Source organism: Lytechinus variegatus, chromosome 4, assembly GCF_018143015.1.
Source record: "Lytechinus variegatus isolate NC3 chromosome 4, Lvar_3.0, whole genome shotgun sequence".
In the NCBI taxonomy this organism is placed as follows: Eukaryota; Metazoa; Echinodermata; class Echinoidea; order Temnopleuroida; family Toxopneustidae; genus Lytechinus; species Lytechinus variegatus.
This window is the reverse complement of record NC_054743.1, coordinates 39,112,337-39,120,180: the sequence shown is the minus strand read 5'-3', so window position 1 is coordinate 39,120,180 and position 7,844 is coordinate 39,112,337.

Below are 7,844 nucleotides of genomic sequence, written 5' to 3'. Positions count from 1 at the left end.
GTTACGCTCACAAAGAGTGCAATTTCTCCGCAACTGTTCAACGAAATGATTTGAAATTTTATGTGTATGTAACTGATACTTAAATGTGTCTGATAAGCTTAGTAACAATTATCGAATGACTGCTAATTCTACTGTATAAACCTTTGAATTACAAAAAATTGTCTGAACGTCATGTCCGTTACGCTGGAATTGACCATATACTCTTGGCAAATATTCCCTGAAATGAACCCCTACACAAGTACAGGAATGTTTTATTGTTACGGGTCCTTCGGTCGTCGGCTTTACCTTATTTGGTTTAGTACGACCCCTTCTTCTACACCTCGCGCAAATGGGACTCTAAACACGAAGTGTTGGGGCAAAAAGGACATCCTTTATAAAACATTTGAATTTTGTTTTATCATCCCCGCAAATTCGACCCTAAACACGTAATTTTCCTAGCGAAACAGATACCCTTTTTTCATTATTTTTGTGTTTTTGACACCCTTATCACGTTACGTACGTAACGTGCCCTATCGTGAAAAAGACATCCTTTTTACGTGTTTTTTTGGTCGCGCATGGTATCCACTCGTCAATGTAAGTGGCCCCTCCGGGCATATCGCATAAACATATCAAGAAGCTGGAAGTGAAAAAATTTTATTACAAAAGTCAAAGTTCGTGATAGATTTTGACATAACGTTTGGAAATTAATAGGCCTATATTTCACCTTTATCCCTTTTCTTTTCTCTTTTTTTCTTGGTCGTGAAAAATGGGGGGGGGGGCAAATTGCCGTTATCCTTTCAGTTATTTCTTAGCTTTATTCTCATAAAACATCATAAAGTGTAATAATCTCATAAGCCCTATATATTTAAATTTTTGGAATTTCACGTATTTTTTTCTGAAAATTGAATATTCTTGGCAATGTTTGTGAACCTGAACAAGATGCGTTTATGTAACTAGATAATAACTGCGAGCGCGAAGCGCGAGCAGAAATTTTTAGTATGGGTTCTGGCTTGATCGGAAAGGCAGGGGCGGATCCAGCTTTCGCCAATAGGGGGGGGGGGGGCGAAAAATATTTTCATAAACTTTTTTCTCGCTTGGCCGCTGTAATCTGAATTTTTTTTTGTGGTTTTTCGGGGGGTAGTCCTAACTAAAGACTGAAGTTTTAAGTATATGTTAGTTTTCATTGTTATAAACAAGATAAGGTATATGCGAGCGCGAAGCGCGAGCTCAAATTCTTTGATATTTTATGTCCTTAGACCTGAAGATTCTGAGGAGATTGTATAATCATGAAAAAAAGAGATAAGTATCCAACTAAACATTGCGAGCGCGAACCGCGAGCCGAAATTCTATTATAGTAACGTGAAAAGGTACTCAATTAGGACTGTTTTTTAGTGATTAATGAAGAGGATACAAGTATTACCAATTAAATAATGAGAGTGAGAAGCGCGAGCTCAATATTCTGATATTCCGACCTGAAAACTGGACAGTCTATGAGTGCGTTTTTATTTAAAGGTCAAGTCCACCTTAGAAAAATGTTTATTTGAATCAATAGAGAAAAATCAGACAAGCACAATGCTGAAAATTTCATCAAAATCGGATGTAAAATAAAAAGAGTAATGACATTCCAAAGTTTCGCTTATTTTCAACAAAATAGTTATATGAACGAGCCAGTTACATCGATCCAAATGAGATAGTCGATGATGTCACTCACTCACTATTTCTTTTGATTTTTATTGTTTGAACTATACAATATTCCCGGACAATATTTCAATTTTTACGAATTTGACGTAAATTTGCCTGAAGCACAAAATGTTAAAATAATGGAATTCCACGTGTTCAGGAAGGAATGAAACTTCATTTCACATGACGAGAAAATAACAATATTTCATATTTCGTATAATAAAATACAAAAGAAATAGTGAGTGAGTGATGTCCTCCACTCTTCATTTGGATGTAACTGGCTCGTTCATATAACTATTTTGTTGAAAATAAGCAAAACTTTAAAATGCCATAACCTTCTTATTTTACTTCTGATTTTGATGAAAATTTCAATGTTATGCTTGTTGAATTTTTCTATTTTTATTCAAATCAAGTTTTTGTTGGGGTGGACTTGTCCTTTAAATAAAGAACAAGCTGTGTGTCTCAAACAATTAAATGCGAGCGCGAAGCACGAGCTTAATTTTCTTATATACTGACATGATAAAGGAGCATTTTGACAAATTTTGGTAAGAATTTCCAAAGAGAATAGGTAACTAACAAATCAAACAATGCGAGCGCGCAGCGCGAGCTGAAATTTTTGATATATTTGTGTAAATCAAAAAAAATAATGAAAGCTTGATGTGCGAGCTAAAATATTGTGTGCAAATTGATTTCAGAACTGGATATATAAGTGCCATTGAATCATCTTAAATGGGATTGATTACAAAGGCAATGCGAGGGCGAAGCGCGAGCGAAAATTTGTATGTAAAGTTTATTTTCAAATTCTTCCCCTCACCTTTTTTTTGGGTTTCCTTTGGGGTCGGGCCCGGGGTCGGGCCGGCCGTTACGAGCCTGAAAATTACACATCATGGGTATGATACCTCTTTTTTACTTTTCTTCTGTTTTTTCATAGTTTCTATGAAGTTAAAGAGTACACTTTTTTTCTGCAGGTTGTCAAAAAATAGGGGGGGGGGGCCGGGGCCGGCTCGGCCCCTCCTGGATCCGCGCCTGAAAGGGACCTGTTAAGGACGTTTTGCAGTAATCCATGAAGATACATATTTCCACTGTTGAATAATGCCAGCGCGAAGCGCGAGACAATTTTTTTTGACATTCCGACCTAAAAAAAATTGACATTCTAAGCACTTTTTGTAATTATTAACGGCATGGGTATAAAACCAAACAATGGATGCGAGCGCGAAGCGTGAGCAGAAAAAAAGAGATTTCAGACCTAAAAATGGGACACTTACATTTCTTGTAAATCATAAAATGAAAAAGGGTGGGTAATTTGGTAATTGATGGGTGATATTGCGAGCGCAAAGCGCGAGCAGAAAATATTTGATATTCCGATCTGACAATGCACAATTATAGAGTAAGTTAAGGTTAGATAATTATATTTTTAATCTAAAACACTGTGTAGGGGAACTGTGAAGTGGATGTGGAAAGCACTTAATAAATAATGCGAGTGCGAAGCGCGAGCTGATATTATGATTATTTTGACCTAGGACCTGGATATTCAGAAAATATCATATTTCACCCTTCTTAATTACCAACTCGTCTGCTATTCTGGTCTCCCATCAGTTCATCCACTGTCCAGTACATGGAATTGCCATTTTGTCCACTCACCATTTCGTCAAATAACCAGTTGATCGAATAGCCATTTAGTCCACATACAATTTGACTTAGTGTTAATCTGGCGAAATGGATGAAAAGGAAATGAGTATTGGACCAACTGGTTAAGAGACGAAATAGTAATAGACGAACTGGTGATTAGACGAAAAGTTTATCAGACCAAATAGTTGTTAGACGAAATGTTGATGGACAGAATGGCAATAGGCTAAACGAAGGAAGACCATGTGATGAGTGGACGAGTTGGCATGCAGCACACGATTTGGCAATTTACCCTTTGGAGTATAACCATAATGTCTATCCTTGGCGCCGTTTGAGATATTAAACCATTTAACGCAGCCCAACTGCGATTCAGGTAGATTTTACATTAGGAGAACCTGGCAGAACCACGTGAAGGTTATAATGTGAATTTGATGCATATTTCAAACAATGAATCAATAATTTCCTCCTCTCCAAGACATGACTTTCTTTCCTGTATCCCCATTATTTCTTTTTTCTTTATTTTTAGGAAAGATGAGCCTAATAAAGAAAAACGGAATTCAGAGAAAGATGAATACCGGATGAAGAACGGAAACTTGTTTTGGTTTGTAATTGTTGATATCCAGTCGAAATCCACGTCAATAAGACAGTGTTCACAAGATCAGAAGTTCAGGGCTCTGTCTTACAAAGACTTAAGATTGATCCCATCAATCTCAACCGTATGGAAATCCAATCATACTATATTTTTCCCCTTAATAAACAAAAAGAATCACACCGAATCTTCAAGAGAACGATGAATGTATGGATATACAAAATATCTCGAAAATGTTTTGAACAAAGTTGCATTTTAGATGTTGACGTTGCTGGCCGTCCATATATGTGGTTGAACAGATCAATCGGAACTCTTTGTAAGACGGGCCCTTCAAACGTTTTCTCGAAAATGAGTGTGAATTTTGAAAACTGAATTATCCCAAGTCTTTATATAAACTCGTTTCCACGGTTATCAGGCGCGCCGGAACACTTTCAGTTTTTTTGGGGGGGGCAAAATCCCGAAGAGGGCACAATATTTTTGACAGCGAGAGATACCGAAGCGATCGAGGGGGAGAGGGCGTGGGACCCCCCCCCACGATAAGGACTTTGTGTTAAAAATGGAGTTTAAAAGTTGCGTTTCTAAGAGAATTCAAAAATGAATTTCTTGAGAATTAAACATAGAATTCAATACGAAAGACTATACTCAGAGTTTATGAGAACCTATAAAATCTACGCGCAAAACGATCGCTTAATTCGGAATGTGGTTTTCGTGTCTGATCAATTAAATTACGTAATACGCTTATATTGACTCAAAATACCAGAAATTACATTTTTCATGCAACATCCTTTCAGAAATATTTATTTATGTACATTTACATACACGGACGACGCGAGAGAGCACAATTATCATAAGTTTCAAGGAGTGTATTAAGCAGAAGAAGCGTAACAACAGAAACAAAATACATTCTAATGAATGTCTTTTTAAATTCAAAATGTCATACTGTTCTGACGTAGCAGACGACGATAAGCGCTTAAATCCCCATTCTATTTAAGGATTCTGACCTCAGCATTGGAGAGAGTCCCTGATTATCCATGTATAGGCATAACGTTTCATATTTTGTAACTAGAGGAAAAAGAAATATGAACTGCTTAATTATTGTCTCACAATTAAAAACTTTTCTGAAAATTTAAAACATTACTCGATTTATGTGTTTCCTTTGGCATGTTTTGTATGGCTGGGAAGCACTTTTGGATGACCCCTTCAAAATCTTCTTTTTTCTTTACATATTTTCTGGGGAAAATGTGACCATAACTAGGAAATGATGAATATCAAATTCCAGGAAATATTCATTTGTAAATAATCATGAACTAACAAACTACGGCAGTTCATAATGTACATTATGTAACATTATTTAGAAGAAAACAATTACATTCCAACAGCGGATGTGGTTGACGGTACACCATGTGGAGTTTTCGAAAAACGTGGATAGAGGAAGAAGTGAAATTGATAGGAGGAAGTAGACAGTTGATAGTCGAGTAATTTTTTGTTCAAACGAGCGTAGTCCTGATAAAGACAGTAAACCAGAAAAGGTTGAAGAAGAGGCTTGATTAGTTGATAGAGGTACTCCTGCTCTGCACTCCATTCGCCGACTCAAGCTAGCATCTTCTCATTTATCCAATAAGCAACTACTCAATCCTCTATAACTCTTTAAACTATTCGGTTTTACAGCTATTTCCAGATTCCATATGTTGCTCGAGTAACTAGCGTTCACGCGCGTTGGTGATATCGGGTCCGGGGAGCGTTTCATGACTTGTAGGACGTTTTATCCGACAAGTCATGTTTTATCCGACAGTTACTATGGTAACAATGCTTCTCAACCAATCAGAATACAGGAAACTTGTCCGATCTTACAACTTGTCGGACGAAAATATTGATGAAACACCACCCCGGTCTGAGCGTTTCTGGGCGACCGCGCGTTTGTTAGCCGACACAGCCAGCATGCAATTTTTTTAGTCTGAAATGTATTCATTAATAGGCCCCCATTCCACAGAACGGAGACCATTGAAAGACCACTGAAAGACTTAAAATTGGTGAGGTCTTACAGCGGTTTTCAAGATCAATGAAATTTGTCATCTCTGTGGAATGGCTCAGAAAGACCCTTCAAAGAACTCTGAAAGACTGATGGATATTTCTTGTCGTACTGGTCTTAGACTTGTCCTCTCGAGATCTTTCAATGGTCTGTCAGAGATCTTTTATGCAATAAGTGATCTTTCTGAATTCTTTCCATGAACTTTGCCTGGTCTTTCAATGGTCTTTCAATGATCTTTCAATAATCTCTCATGAGTCTTACAGTGATATCCGCAAAAATCTTGAGAGACTGCCGAAAGATCAATGAAAGACTATAAAGACCTTTGAAAGTTCATCGAAAGACCACTGAAAGACTTCTGAAAGACCACTGAAAGACAATTTTCCTGTAAGACCGCTGTAAGACTGTTTTGATTCGTTTCAAAATTTTTTGGAGCCCATGAAGACCACGACGACCACTGAAAGATTGGTCAGGACTCGTGTAAGACCTCAAAGACCATTGTAGGTTCATTTAGAGACCTCTGAAAGATCAACCAAAATTCATGGTCTTTCAAAGGTCTTCCAGCGGTCTTGTTCTCTGTGGAATGGGGGTTTAAAGGTTAAACGTTATCACACTGTATAAATAAGATGGAAAAGGGGCCTATCAAAGGTATGTTTCACAGAGGGACATGTTCGTCAAAAGACGCAAGGCTTACTAAGATGTGTAATTGCCCCGTCAGGGGCGAATTTTTCATTTTTGACAAAAGAAATGACAATTCTTAGGCAGAAAAGTGCCTTCATCGTTTACATTTGTCCTTCAATAATATAATTTTTCTACTTTTAGGGGGGCACATTGGGGGGGCAAAATCTCGTTTTGCCCCCAAAAATTTTCTTTGGGGGGGCAAGTGCCCCCTGCCCCCCCGCTTCCGGCGCCCTTGACGGTTATAAATATTCATCATTTAGCCTATTGTAATACACAAGAGTTGATTTTATTCTGTTTTACAAATAGAAGAAATATTATTGAGCATTTTTTGTTGAATACATCCTAGTGGTTTGACGATTATAATCAACACTGAGAATTTAGTTGAAATAATGATTCGCTTTTATTAATAATTCATCTCAAATCAACAAAGGTTCACAAAGGCCTATAATTTACAAAACATGTGATCTTCTGATAGAATATAGTTTAGTATATTAATGAATCTTACTTCATACTTCATCTCACCAAAGAACAAAACTTTCTTTGATTTTATTAACAGAGCAAATGGATTACATATACAAAAAATGACATGCTGTAAATCTTCCTAAAAAAACCCATCGTGAATATAAGCTTTAGTCCCTCAAATAATTTGTGGAATGTTAATACAGATGATAATGATGAATGAATAAGTAAATAAATTGATTAATCAATATGAATAGATAATTGAATAAATAAATAAATAACTTTTAGTGTAGGTATGCTGTACATACTACACGACATGACATACATGTAAGACAATAATGCAGTTAAGGAGTTACATTGGTCAAAATGGTCGAGGTCTCTTAAACTCCTACCCAAACGGGAGTGAATTAACAGAACAAAAACAGAAATACAAGAGAAGCAACTGGTAAATGATAAATATAGAGACAGTTATTAATTCATACAATTAGTTGTAAAGAGTTGCAATCTCTATATGTATATTTGGATTTTCATTGGCAATGACATTAATGGAATGAAAGGAGACAGTACTCTTTCAGATTTGACAGAGGTTTAAGCAGAATACCTATTCGTGAAATTGATTCTTGTATCCATTTCAATTTTTAGTGGGGAAATCCAACTCCACACTATTCGATCAGTTGCGATTCGTTTTTATACACCAATTAAGGTTGGCAATCATAGAAGTCACTGCTATGTGGTTGCCATGCACATGCACTCACCACGATCAATTTTACTTTCTATAGTTATTCCTGAATTCAATCACCAAAA